General features: G+C 40.4%; 1 protein-coding gene across 5 annotated transcripts in view; it reads right to left on the reverse strand.

Annotated features, from left to right (window-relative positions):
- The window catches only part of ARVCF (ARVCF delta catenin family member), a 1,038,475-nt gene that overhangs the window by 517,137 nt on the left and 505,852 nt on the right, over positions 1-15,486 (reverse strand). The window lies entirely within an intron of this gene.

Consider the following 15,486-nt stretch of genomic DNA (forward strand, 5'->3'; position numbering starts at 1 on the left):
TTGTTTCGTCAAAAGATGACTTCTTCCTGGAGCAATAATTTAAGTGCATGATTGAAGCATATGTTTGATTAAAATTGTTTTTATGGAATTACGCTATGGGAGCCATTTTTTTTTTTACAGTACAATAGTTCAAATCCTCCACCCATCTGTCAAACATACAAACAACTAAATCTCCTCTCCCCCTGGAGTATACCTCCATTTATAAATGACTCCTACTACCCTTTCTTGAATTATGTAAAGGAACTATGTAACTATATTGATATAAAGCTATATAATATAACTACAAAGTACCACCAGTGTTGTGCAAAATTTGTGAAAAAAAAACAAAAAACATGAGTGTGTTATTTCATATAATTCACATTTGTCTCATCTTTGTGTATCAAAATTAAAATAAGATGTGTATCAAAATAAATCACAAGATGATTAAATAAAGTTCTTTATTGTGATCTTATTCTATTCACCACCTCTTCTCCATCTCTTGACAAAGTGTATTCAATCACCTCCAAATGTGAGGAAAAAAACACCACCACCACATAGACTAGATGCTCACCTTGGGATATAGACTTTTAGTTTTAAAGGTCAAAGCACGCATGTTTCCCTTTAAAAAGCTGGGATTAGCTATAGGTGACAGGCTCTCAATGCAGATTTCACTCCTTTCAAGTCATATTTACCATCGATGCAGCTCATAAAAATATAAAAACAGAGCTCTTTATTTAACCATTTTTAAGGTCACTTTATTTAAAAATAGTAAACTATACAGGGTATAGTGCGCACTAAAATAAAGTGGGGTTGACCCGCAGCTCACTGCTAAATAGAAGCCACCTGGTTGACTGTTTGGGAAGCCAATAGATTGGGCTGTAGCTGCTGTCAGATAGGGAATAAACATTCCTTCAAGGACACAAACTGACAAAAAACTCTGCCCTACGCGTTACATCGGTCAGCTTTTTCAAACGGGCTTCTTTAATTGGTCTTAACAAATGTAATTCATATGTATTCCCACATTTTTTTTTTGTTTTTTTCACAAATTTGTGCGTGGCACTGGTGGTATTTTGGACTTTAAGAAAATTATACATTTTATGTGCTGCTGTCTGTAATTGTTGTATTTCACGTTGCACTATAATTAATAGGTGGGCAAGAGAGTTTTTGTTTTTAGTTTATATAATATAACTATAACTAGCCTAGTTATTTAAAGCAGAGTTCCACTCAAAAAAAACTTCCGCTTTAAGGGCATGCCACATCTTTCTAGAGAGTCCCAGCTCCCACTTCCTCCTGGTGCACCACAGACCGGAAGGGCGATCACTTCTCCCCCTCCCTCTTGACAATCATCTGGGACACATCACAGGTCTGAGATAATTGCCCGGCCAGTCACGGTGCACCGCGTGGCTCACGCATGCGCAGTGCGTGCCCGGCTGTGAAGAAGAGGGGGAGATGAAGCGGGGCTTCGTTCTCACGCATCGCTGGACCCTGGGACAGGTAAGTGTCCGATTATTAAAAGTCAGCAGCTGCAGTATTTGTAGCTGCTGACTTTTTATTTTTTAGCGGAACTACACTTTAAGTGAAATGAATAACTAATATGGATCAATTATAGTTAATCTTATAATGAATAACTGACAATCAGTGGTTATATTAAAATGAAATCTGATTGGTTACATAGTTATGTACACATGCATAATATACTGGGCTATTGTCTAAGCAAAGTGTATGTTCACATTGCAAAGTTTGTGTTAGTGGATGAAGTCAAGCCCATGTTCACTTTGAAAAACCAATAATTAAAAAAAACTGAACTTTTGGTAGTATGTGATTACTTATTGTGGAGTGAACTCAGCTTCACCCAATTTACATAGCTCAGTGAACATTTCACTGCTCTTTTAGCAAATAAATCCTATTATCGCCTATATCCTTGGGGTTTCCACATCTATGAGCAGAATACTGAAAATGCTGCAAAACCTTACTTTTTCTACAATAAATGTAATTGCCTATTAACTGCCAATGCCATGTTTTTGTCTAGATCCTTGCCAAGATCCTTCTGTATTATTTCACTGTATCATTTCATCTTGCAAAGTTTTAACAATTTTACAATTCAACAAATTGAATAATTAACAAAATTAGCAACATTGTATTCCTTTTGAATACGTTCTGTTTAGAGCTACCCTTTGTCCTTCTGTACCTATCTACATACATTCTCCCTCAAATCATGAATCCTCAACTTTATGAGGAACAATGCCAAAAGATTTAGTAAATTCCAAACATTTTTTATGAGTATCATATCTGACATACACATTTGAACTTCATAAAAAACATTCATGTTAGCCAATAGCCACTATCAGTACTTTCCAAACCCATGATGATGATCTGCTATTAAATTATTATCTGCCATTGTGTTCTGGTTTTAGTTTTTCACTATTTTTAGCTAATGATACAACATGACGATCCAATTAAAGGACACACAAAGAAAATAAGATACAAGATACATTGGGCTATCAATGACTGAGCTTAAAGTCTTAGCACACGGGGATGGATGCCATCTGTGTTATGCGCATTTGCTATCATTCCTTTGTTTAACCTCCCTGGCGGTATGATTCAGTCTGGAATAAGGTGCTGAAAGCGGTACAATTATTTTGCATGGAAATCTGGCTTTTATTTTGTAGTCCTGTAATTCTTAGGAATAACGCTCTGAAATCTCTTCAAACCAGAGTCTAGCGGACATCCCGGGTATGATAAAGTTTATAATATAATAAAGAATAATAAAAATTATTCAATAATGTAATCAAATCCAAAAAAAAATGAAAAAGGGACATGTTTTGGTTGCTATGGACAATCTCCAAATTCCAGGCAGAAAAAACAGTATTTATAATATAAAAGTGCATGCAGGGCATTGCACAAACCACTAGGGACAAAGGGGGTGTGTATTTTTTACTACAGCACTGTAATCTGTAAGATTACAGTGCTGTGTGTGTTTTGTGTCTTTTTACATTTTTGAATTTGCCGCCGTTCTCCGCTCCCGTGCGCCGTAACGTCGCAGGGAACGGAGCTCGGCGGCATTCGGCACTGTGAATCGAGCGCAGGACAGCTCGATCACACAGCGCGGCGGACATCGCTGGATCCAGGGGACAAGGTAAGTAACGTTACCTGTGTCCTCCCCTGCATCGAGCGGTGCAAGCCCGAGTCTGGCTCGGGGTTACCGCTATTGTAATGAAATTCCCAACCCGAGCCAGACTCGGGATTACCGCTAAGGAGGTTAATCAGACCCTACAGAAAAATGCAAGATTCACATAATTTGTCAGGCCCCCACCTCCCCTTTAAAAATCAACTAACATTAGTAGTTATAAAATATACAGTACCTGTGCGGAAAAAAAGTTTGACTTTATACTAACCTTGAAGGAGGACACTTTGGACTTTTTAGGTGCACAGGGACAAATCAATTAAAATACTTTTAATCCTAAATATAAAATTACAATAGAAAACAAATATAAATCACTGTTAAAATAAAATAATAATGTCTAATTGGAGACACTGGTCATATTTTGTTGGTTGACCTCATTGTTACGTATGCTCCCCTCCCTGCGGCATAGGTGCGCATTTTTGTGGAGCGGGACCTGCCATAAGTTTCGGTCAAGAAGGAAAAAACATTTTCCAAAAAAAAATGGCACACTCCATGTTCGCTTTGGTGAGGGATTGTTCTGTATATGTTGACTTTCCCTGGCTTTAACATTCTTGTCAATGCTACAGCAGACCCACAGTTGAACTTTTGCTATTTCTCTTCTCTCTTCCACATGGAGAATGAACTGCTGTGATCTTTGCTTCCTCTGCTACATGGAACTCCGCATTTTTTTCTTTTCTATACTCCAGTACATCACATGCTATGTCAGATGTGACAGGTTTACTCACTGTTTTGTATTCTAAAATTTAAATATTTGTAAATAAACATTATACAAAAAACAAAAAAAATAGAAGAAGCAAACCTGATATGCTTGTTACACGAAAATCGATTGCATTTATTGTAATCAGTATTTGTATGCCATGTATGAAGGATATTTGCTTGTTTATGATTATTATTCTAAATCATTTTAGGAAGCAGGTTCCTCTCAGAAAACACATTGAGGCATTAACACAGTGGATTGGTGACCCCTCCTTTTTCTATTACTTATTAATTGTGACATTGACAAGTTTTTGTAGGGTCCGCTATATGGAATCTGGTTTTTATTCTTGTATTTTAACTGCAATGTCTATTTGTTTTCTATTTTAATTTTATGTGACTAAAGGTTTTAAAAGATTTGAATCGCTTGTCTTTGTGCACCTAAAAAGTACACAGAGTCCTTCGTTTTGGGGGTGCGCCCCCAAAACGCATCAGCTACACACCCCTTGATGTCAACAGCATACGTTTGTCTTATGGTCTATTTTTAGTTGCTATTTTGTGAGTGTCCATTTTTATCCTTTTTAAAATGATAAATGTCTATCGGTAATGCACCAGGTGCCTATGCCTTCTTGGTTGCTTGTCTTTTTACAACTGTAATACTTGTCATAATGCTAGATCAAGATTTTGGAGGGTACTGTAGTAATCAAGAATACACAGTATACAAATAGATATAACACAAAACAGTAAGAACTTTGGGAAGTAAAATAACTTGCATATTTAATTATGTATAGCATTAAAATGTTTTAGTAGCACAAAAGGGCTTCCTTTACCTTGACAAAAGCCCAAGAAGGACATCAGAGATCTATTGTTGGCTCTACTGAAGGCTAATTCTCTTGTCCACTTAGCTTCTGAGGCTTGTTACCAACACATACAGATACAAACTCAACATCACCTTAGGCCTTATTGTTCGCTATGTGCCCTGTACACACCACAACACTGGTATCATGTGTGGCATTTTTCTGCAGTGTATGCAGTTTTCTGAAAACTGACATGACATCAACATTGTAGTGTGAACAGGGTACATGCATGAAAACTGATGTCAACGTGCATGAAAACTGATGTAAACGTGTCTCTCTGCAAGTGAAATCTGCGTGTTTTTTCCATCCGTTTTTACGCATGTATGGTATGTACAAGGCCTTATGCCGCATACACGCGATCTGAATTTCTGCCAGCAAAAGACCGATGAGAGCTTTTCATCTGAAAAATTGCGACCATGTGTAGGCTCCATCGGAATTTAGCTGGCCGAATTCCCGCCAGCAAAAATTTGAGAGCATGTTCTCAATTTTCCCGACGGAAAAACTTTCTATCGGAAATTACGATCGTGTGTATGCAATTCCGATGCACAAAAACTCACGCATGCTCAGATTCAACTATGAGACAGAAGCTATTTGCTACTGGCTATTGAACTTCCTTTTTCTAGTCCTGTCGTACGTGTTGTACATCACCGCGTTCTTGACAGACGGAATTTGGTGTGACCATCTGTAGGCAAGACAGCTTGAGCTGAATTCCGTTGGGAAAACCATCAGACCTTTACCGACCAAAATTCCGATCGTGTATACGCAGCAATAGACATCATTAGAAGAATAAATGCTAAAATTCATATTTTCTACTGTATACTTATATCACATATTTCCTGCTCAAGATTCAAGCTGTGGATGGCCCTGACAGCAACACCTGGTTCGACAAACTTTGATTGAAAAATTAAAGGAACAGAGTGGAAAATTGTTGGAGAACAGTGACTGCATCCAAGCAGATGAAGTCACTTTTCAGGTATTTAGGCAGCTGAAGATGCTGCAACTGTCTGAATATAACAGCCGATGGGATATTTCTACATTTGCTCTGTTTAGCAGGCAGAATGAGAGAAACCAAGATGTGTATTGGCTAGCTCATGGCGCCTTTCACATGGGATCATCTGATCAGCAGGGGATCCATGAACTGGAGCAGGACTTGACAAATGTCACTTTGGGGATCAATTACTAAAACATCTAGTCAGCAGATTTACTAAAGCACATGTGAAATAATAGTCCCGAAAGCAAATTTACTAATAGTCAAGAACTCAGTGACCATCTAAATGAGTTCCCCTCCTAGGAGCAGAAGAATTACAAATAAAAATAAACTTTAGAATATGATCAGGCACATTTTATGGTTACTAGACATGTATTTCTTAATTTGAAGATGACCTGCATGTAAAGTTTTGCAAATTTTCACGTTAGGACAGATATATTTTTGAAACGAAAAAAAGACCTAACTTCACCTTGTTTCTACGACTAGAAAAATAGTCACAATCCCTCCCGCATTCACTTTCTGAGACATGCTATAGTAAATGCCGAAGTTGGCGAATTTGAAAAATGTGCTAACTGGTCAGCCCTTCCATCTAGCAACAGTGGGGCTTTGGTTCTAATCCCAAACATGGCACTGCCTGCCTGGAGTTTGTAAGTTTTCCCTGTGCTGTGTTATATTTTCTTTTTCCCAATTGTGTACCTTTCTGACAGGTTTCACATAATGGAAACAAAAGAGATGACATTACAAATAAGAGAGTATGGGTTTCCACCAAACCTAGAACAGGTATTTTTGGTCAGATATGGATTTAGAAGTATGGTGTGATCCTGCACCCATATTTTAATTTTGGATGCTGGTAACGAATGTGCTTGGCAACAATTTGGGTGAAGCATCCCTCAAAAAGTTGAGATTTTCTGCTTTGTATCCTGCACCTGCCCAATGACCTACAACTTGAATTGTTTTGTGTTTGTTAGCACTGATTATGGCCAGAGACTTGGACATTTCATATTTTCTGTTGTACACTGCAGAGGTACTCTTATATAGCTGACACATTCTTCATTTGGAGAGAGTATTTGTTCCCTTATAAACAAATGAAAACAGTGCAAAAAGTGTAGCTTTAATAATCGGACACACACCTGTCCCACGGTCCAGTGATGCAGGTGTACGAATCCCTGCGAGTCTCCTCCTTCTCTCCACAGTGCTGGTATTCTAACTGTGGGTGCACAGCTGTGGCTTCACAGCCAGGAATGTACTGCGCATGTGCGAGCCGCGCTGCGAATGGCCAGGCAATCTTCTGGAACCTGTGATGTATCCCAGAAGATTGCAGGGAGGGAGGGGGGAGAAGTGAACTTCCTTCTGATGCCGCAGAGACCCGGGAGGTGGATGCCTCTAAAAAGAGGGTATCAGCCCCCCCCCCCCAAAAAATGACATGCCAAATGTGGCATGTCAAGGGGTCACCATCACTTAAAGCGGAAATTCCATTCTTGGGTGGAACTTCACTTTAATCTTTTTCTGCTTTTACAAACCAGCACTTTCTGGACCCATGTAGGGACTATAGCTGGCTGTATCTGTTTAATTCAGCCAATCTCTATCAGGTTTGGGTACAGAAAAATTAAAAATGACGCACTTCTTTTCTATTTTTTTTCCCCAGACCTGCATGGACTTCAAGGTAGTTGGATTTAAACAGACAGACATTAGTTTACATCTGCCTGCCCATAAACTTACATAGAGCTGTGGATCAGGTCCATCTGATAAATTGATAGGCAGACCCGCTTGTACCACCCATGTAAAAGGTGCCTTAGGAATATGAAAATGTTACAAGTGTTACAGTGAATGCTGAACATCAAATCTTGATGGGAGGTTTTCAACACAGAAAACATGATTTAATTGCATACATACATCGTTATCACAGAATGTACAATTCTACATCTACAACATTCTACTCATTCCAGCATTTTTAGAAAATAAGTTTGCTGAAACCTACAGCAATGTTTTGTTGTCCCTCAGATCAATGCTAGGTCAGAAATAACAGTCTAAATCTCCAATGAAAAATGCACACAGCTGCCGGCATGGACAATGCTTCATGTAGCTGAGCCATGGCACCTTACAGATTTATCTCTGCAACTGCAAAATAATTTTATAGTGGGAACCTATTGTGGAAGATAAATCAATTGTCAGTTTTACCTGCATGCCATTAAAATCACCTTCCAACCTCATAAAACAAATACAAATCACTATTCTTCAGCATTGGCCTGATGATACAGGCTGTTTGCAGCCCCGAATACCATGCCCCGGGTATATAAAATGTAAGGAGTAATAATTATTGCTTTTTAACAACAGCCCTGTAGAAATAGCTGTGCTTAGAGAAGAGATGGAGTGTTACACAGTAATGATACAAGGTTAAGGTTCTTGCTTGTAAATATGAGATAAACCAGACAACTGGAACAGAATCCAAGGAAGAGCCTTTCTGATCATACAGACACATCAGACAGCAGAACAACCTTATTGTGCCTTTCTTCATGTTTGCTGTCTTTATAGAGACATGCAGTACAGAAGCTAATGGGCTTTTTGTTTTGCTCTAGTTTTTTTTTTTCTCTAGCTTTAAAAAAAAAAACATACTTATATCTGGAAAGATATAAGATTTCGCCATAAAGAGAAACTCCTTTTGCTGGCTTTGCTAGAAGGCTATAAATTAGAGCAGAAGTAGAGTGCTACTACCCAATACGATCAGAAGCTTGTTTAGCGCTACCTGGGTGCTGAAAGGCAGTCGGACAGCTGCAGTAGCAATCACAAGAAAAGATGAGCCGCAACTCCTTGCTTGCCTTTTAAAATCTTCAAAATTCATTGATTCTCCATAAAAGACACAGACAGCAGATGTAAATGCATTTCAGCCTTGTGGGCCTAGTGAACTAGGCTGACACGCGTTTACATTTGTTAGAAGACTGTCTACCAATCAATGTGTGCTGGTAGTAACATCAGGGATTTGGTACATTGTCAAATGTCCATAACAACATTGTGAAAGACTGAATGCACAATTTTAAAATATCGTATTTGACAGCATCTCTATATAAAACAAAAAAGTAATAGATGTATACAGGAGTCCTAGCAGGAAGAAAACTTTTTTTTTTACTTGTTTTTTTTTCTCCCTAGGTAATGCATTCTGCTGAATTGCTCTGATCAAGATCTAAAATTGGAACAAACATATTTGAATGTATTCTGATCTAGAGCAGCTGTGCTGCCCTGTGTTCCCTCTCTATAGACTACATTGTTTACTGCAGCCTTCCCCTTCATTCACCATCATGGGGTCACAATGTATCATCACTTATGGCATTTCTAACAGAACATAATCTTGGTTATTGACTGCCTAGAGCTATGTAAACCATTAACAGTCTTCTGAGAATTATTTTTATTTGCCCATACAATCTCTGTTCATATATCCAAGTTGTCATGATTTTACATTACATTCATTAAAAATGAATTATCATTGTAGCTCTAATTGCAGCAGCTTTAGCAATAAGAAATAAAAGATTGCTTTAATGTCTTTGACAAAGTGAGTTAGATGTAGGGCTGCCACACATGGGTAGATTTCCCACCCATAAGATCTGTCTGTTATCCAATTCCATTTACTGCTATACCCACTGACTCTTTTTCCCCCAACACAGATGACTTTTGACTGCTGGGCATGCATGCTGAAAGCATCGCTCATCAGTTGCAAGTGCTGATCAATGCTTGCAAAAGGGCATCATGGCACTAACTGAAAATTGAACTGTGCACGGATGCTCTAAATGGTATCTCAGAATGAAAATGAAGACCTCAAGCATCAAGACAAAAGCTGTGCTGGAGTCTCCCTGCCTTCCACCACTCATGGATGTAGGATTCTGTCATTTCTTAGATCCTGCTATTAGGGTAAATGATACACATTGTATTGAAGATGTACTGATTATTTAGCAAATATGGGCTACTCATCTCATTTTGCAGGCAGATGTTATGCCCTAGAAGGTGCATGGACCCAGCCGAGCCTAAAAACCTGAAGGTCAAATCAAATCAAAATCACAAAAAAAAGGAGATCAACACAAAACGTTACTAAAATATTCATTTGATGGCCTATAATATCAACTTTAAATTGAAAAGAATTGAATATAAAAGTAGGTCCCTTCAGTAAGGAACAACATATACACTGTTTTAAACCACAAATTATAGCACATAGTGCAAAAGAACTCTGGTGTAAGATCAATACTCGTAATTCAGATTTGCTATTGCTACCGAATGTCTAAATGTACTGGTTATTTCAGCAGAATTTCAATGCAGCTCTTAAAATAGATTTCCAAACAAGACATTTTTAGTGTACAGAGAGGGAGAAGGTTGAAACCTTTTTGTGGGTTTTTATTGATGTTTGTCACTGCCAGAAATCAAGGGGGAACTAGCACAGCTGACAGTGCTCACCAGAAAAGGAGGAAAGGAAATCCCCTAACTATTGACGTGACAGCTGTCAAAAGTGGTGTTTTTTGTGTAAGAAGAAACCTCCCCAACAAAGATTATATAAAAACTAGACAGGTCCTAACTTCCCACATTATCCAAAAGACAAACAAAAGCTTTTGCCTTCATTTCACGTTAAGCAGGCCTTAGAGAGAAAATAACAACTACATTTTGGAAGAATCAAGTGTATCAGCATAAAGCTATAAAACGATCATATATACTGTAGTATATGGCAAGAAAATAAATATCTATATAGTTTCTTTTTAGTTTATAGATAATCATTTTTTTGTTGTTTTGTAATTTTCCAAAAACAACAATCTTCAGAGACAAGTATAGAGATGCCAACATGCATGAAGTCAAAGTATCACATTTTAATGAAATAACAACTTTCTGATGCAGTCCCTGAAATTTAAAAGGAGTATCAGAGAGCATGCGTAAGCCACAGAGCCTCGCCACGGCATCTATTCATCAGAATGCATGTGCTTCCACTGTGGAGACTTATAAGTCTATTATTATAATCAGACAGCATAGACATGCACAAGAAAAGGTTTAGGTTTTCTTGTGCATGTCCACAGCCATCTCTGTACTCCCCCATCCACAGCCACCTCTGTATCCCTCCTGTCCACAGCCACCTCTGTACCCCATACACAGCTACCTCTGTAGCCCCCCTGTACACAGCCACCTCTGTACTCCCCTGTACACAGCCACCTCTGTATCCCCCCACTGTCCCCAACCACCTCTGTACCCCATACAGAGCCACCTTTGTACCCACCTGTACACAGCCACCTCTGTACCCCCCTGTACACAGCCACCTCTGTAGCCCCCATACACAGCCACCTCTGTATCCCCCCTGTACACAGCCACCACTGTACCCCCCGTCCACAGCCACCTCTGTAGCCCCCCTCTTTACCCCCATCTTCATTTATTAGCAGGTGAATGTGACCCTTAATGCATTCAATTACATTGAATCTGGCCCTTAAGTGGAAAAAGGTTGATGACCCCTGCTCTAGGTCATGGTGTGGAGGTTGTGATATGTATAAGAGAGTACAGAAAAGTAATAGTGGGGAAATCTTCCAATGGGTACACTTGTTTTCGTGACCTGGGGTCCCCCAAGCAATCTCTGCAATGGGAAACAGATAGCACAAACATTTTTTATAGGGATTATAACCCTCCTTTACTCTATCCAAAAAAAAAAAAAAAAAGAAAAGTTTTGCCTATAGTTCTTTAACCTCTGGAGATCATTTGGACCAGCATTGCTGGGACTACGTCTATTCACGTTGTCCCATGCACGAGTGGCCTGCGCGCCCCCTGAAGGGCGCGCGCGGCGTGCTCTGTGATCAGCTAGTCTATGAGACTCGCTGGATCACAGATCGGAGTAAGGGGTCGATCCCGACCCCTTACCACGTGATCAGCTGTCAGCCAATGACAGCTGATCACGTGATGTCAACACAGCTGTGAGCGCGAGGAGAAAAAAAAGCAGATCACTGGCGGCAGTGAGCGGAACATCAGTCCCGATCACTGCGATGTGCCCAGATCCTCAGTGCCCACCTGTGTCCCCTATAAGTGCCGCCTACCAGTGCCCACCAGCGCCACCGGTCAGTGCCCATCAGTGCCACCTCTCAGTGCCCACAGTGCCACCTGTCAGTGCCCACAGTGCCATCTGTAAGTGACCACAGTACCACCTATCAGTGCCCACAATCAGTGCCTGGACATTGCTTCTGCACATCAGCACCATCTATCAGTGCCCATCAGTGTCACCTACCAGTGCCCATCAGTGCCGCCTATCAGTGCCCATCAGTGCCATCTATCTGGTACCTATCAGTGCCCATCAGTGTCACCCATCAGTGCCACCCATCCATGCCACCCATCCGTGACACCCATCAGGGCCCATCAGTGCCATCTTATCAGTGGCCATCAGTGCCGCCTTATCTGTGCCCATCAGTACTGACTTATCTATCCCCATCAGTGCCACCTTATCTGTGCCTATCAGTGCCGCCTTAACTGTGCCTATTAGTGCCATCAGTGTAGCCTATCAGTGCCCACCAGTGCAGCCTATCAGTGCCCACCAGTGCCGCCTCATCAGTGCATATCAATGAAGCAGAAAAATTACCTGTTTGCCAAATTTTATAACAAACTATGAAACATGATTTTTTTGTTTGTTTAGCAAAAAATAAAAAACCCAGCTGTGAAAATACCACCAAAAGAAAGCTCTATTTTTGGGGAAAAAAATTATTAAAATTTAATTTAGTCACAGTGTTGTATGACCGTGCTATTGTCCTTCAAAGTGCGTCAGTGCTGAAAGCTGAAAATTGGTCTGGGCGGGGGGTTTAAGTGACCAGTAAGCAAATGGTTAAAGTAGTCTCATTGGATCCACAAAACTTTACATGGTTCAGGTCTATTCTTTTCCCAAAACAACAGCTTTTCAGTGGATTCAATCTCATTAATCTTACACACCTACTCCACTACCGTAGTAGTAGCCTCCAACCACCAAAATCCTGTGATGATTGTTTTAGCAATTGAGAGAGCATGAACCAAAAGATGTTTTTTTTTTTTGATAGATGTATAGGATCCCTGAAGAATAGACAGAGTGATGCAATGATTATTCTCAATCACAGTACTCATGAAATTGTTTTAAATTTTCTGTTCCAATTAATTTTTATTGAGGGTTTATAATGTCATTGCAGAATAAGAATTTGTAACAATTGATATTGTTATAAATATTCAAGATTTTGTCCCACAAGTTGAGAATAGGAGGGTACTTTCCCTAAATATGGGTTATAGTGTCTTTGTCTTTGAGATATCACAAACATAGGTCTGTATTGTCTGGGTCAAAGATATGGAGATCTGTTGGGATTTTTTACCACCTGATGATAATTTCATATTCTAAAACAAACGGAGAAGTGCCTCTAAGGGCAGACTATATAAATAAAAGTGCCAAATGGCATCTCACATAGCAAGTTAATGCAAAGGCTCATTAAATAAAAGTAAGTCTGGGATGTTGTGATGGAAAAGCCACCAGGGACCTTCCAATGACTGGTATCTTGCTAATTTCCTCTATTTCTGCATATCATTTTATAATTAGGTTCCTGAAGTCTAGCAGTTAGGGGCAGCTTATACATTAGCATTAAGGCTTTATCTCGGTACTAGGGAGTTATAAATATCCCCAAGGTAGCTAGGAAGTATGGCCTGCCCAGGTCAGGTTATAGAGAAGCAATTACTATATGGCAGACACAATGCAGGACAGCCTCTGTTCCATGAGGAGGTCCTATTTAAATTTGGTAAATGGTCTATTAGGATCTTTACCTTTTGACCTGGCCCAGTCCACAGAAAGAACAATACAGGTCATTTGTATTCTGTGAATGATTGGCTGTTGATGTTTGCTTTAAGCAGTATTAAACCCAAAAGCAAACATTTATGATATTGCATCTTACCGATTGTTAGATGAGATGGCTGTATTAGTTTCCATTTTAGGCTTTCTTTCTTCTATTTACATCTGGTAATGCAGCCAGCATATCTGTTGTTTTTAACAGCACAAACTCTCCAGCAGGATGTATCAGTTTACATGGATGAGACAAACTACATACCACTGGCAGGGGTGATTAAAATGATCATCTTTTATTTGAATACAACTTAGGGTCTCTGTTCAAGCTTCTACAACCCCGTTCAGTGGATCCCACTGTGGATGTAGACTAGCTCAGTGTCTGTCCTGACTCAATACAAACTGTAAGGCATAAAAAGTATCTCACTTACCACACACCTTGAAAGCTATCTATCCTGAGAGTAATAGAAACCTCATCTGACTCTAAGCCAGGCCCGATGTATTTTTCCCGCCCTGATGACTAGGCTCCGGGGGCAGGGTGAAATGTGTTGGAGATGTGGCTCAGACGGAGTCAGCTGAGGCTGCTATTGCTCTCACAATAGACAACGTTCGATGATGTGCAGTGACTGGAACATTTTTCATGCCTTAGGCCCCTTTCACACTACCGATCCGTTCAGATCCGCCTGTCAGTTTTTCAGACGGACCTGAACGGATGCTCCATAGAGCTCTATGGAGCGTCGGATGTCAGCGGTGACATGTCCGCTGAGATCCAACCCGCTCCGATCCGAAAAAGTATGACGGAGGAAAAAAGCTATTTTTCCATCCGTCATCGGATTGGGTGACGACGGACACTGCGGTCCATCGTCACCCGATCTCCCATAGGGGAGAGCGGCGCTGTGACAGGTCCGTCCCTGCACAGTGTGCAGAGAAGGACCTATCATCTCCCTGCTCAGCGGAGATCGCTCCGGCGATCCCCGCTGAGCAAGCGGATATCCACAGGGAAGATCAGCACTGATCCGCCCTGTGTGAAAGGACCCTTACAGTTTTTATTTATTTATGCAAAACCTTTAACCCAAAAGGCGAAAAATGCTGTAACAGTTTATATTTGAGCTGGAGTTTGTTAGTGGTTCTAAGTCTGCTAATATATTTAACACTCCTGCCCCCTCATCCCAGACTGACAATGTTGCTGCCCACTGTGCCTCCTCTGGTCATTTTTCCAGAGTTGTGTCTCCTCCTATAACACAGGTGGACACTAATAAGCCCTTGTACACACGGTCGGACATTCTGACAACCAAATCCGTTGGATTTTGTCCGACGGATTTTGTCCAAAACTGTTGCATACACACGGTCGGACAAAGTTGTCGGAAAATCTGATTGTACATAACGTGATGACGTTATTTTGTTATGACGGGACTACGTTCAGGCTAGTAGCCAATAGCTTTGATCTAGGAATATGATCTGAGCATGCGTGGCACTTTGTCCGTCGGAGTAGGCTACACATGATCGGAGTATGTCCGATCGGAGCATTTTGTCGGAAAATTTTACGGACAAGTTGGAAAACTTGTTCCGTCGGATACTCCGATGGAAACAGTCCGATGGAGACCACACACAGTCGGATTATCCGACAAAGCGGTCCGATAGGACACATTCCGTCGGAATCTCCGACCGTGTGTACAAGGGCTAAGAGGTAATGAAGGTCCTTATAGATCTCCCATAAAGAGAAGTTTGTCTTCCATGGTTGAGATGCAGGACCATTCATTCTATGAATAGTGTAGAACCCACTGATAATGGGGTACTTTGACACAGTAGTGGGCTTAACACTATATGGCCATATGGTGTAGCCAAATCCCCATACTTTTGAATATGTTCAGTTGTTTTAAATAGCCTCGCAGGATTTAAATGTCATTTTTGTATGAGTGCGCTGTAATCTATTTTGTTCTGTTTGCGGTCTTATAGCAGCACCATCTTGAATGTAAATGCATTTTTAGGGTGTGCC

The sequence above is a fragment of the Lithobates pipiens genome, unplaced genomic scaffold (assembly GCF_037356315.1).
Source record: "Lithobates pipiens isolate NorthernLeopardFrog02 unplaced genomic scaffold, aLitPip1_a1.2 Scaffold_3, whole genome shotgun sequence".
NCBI classification, from domain to species: domain Eukaryota; kingdom Metazoa; phylum Chordata; class Amphibia; order Anura; family Ranidae; genus Lithobates; species Lithobates pipiens.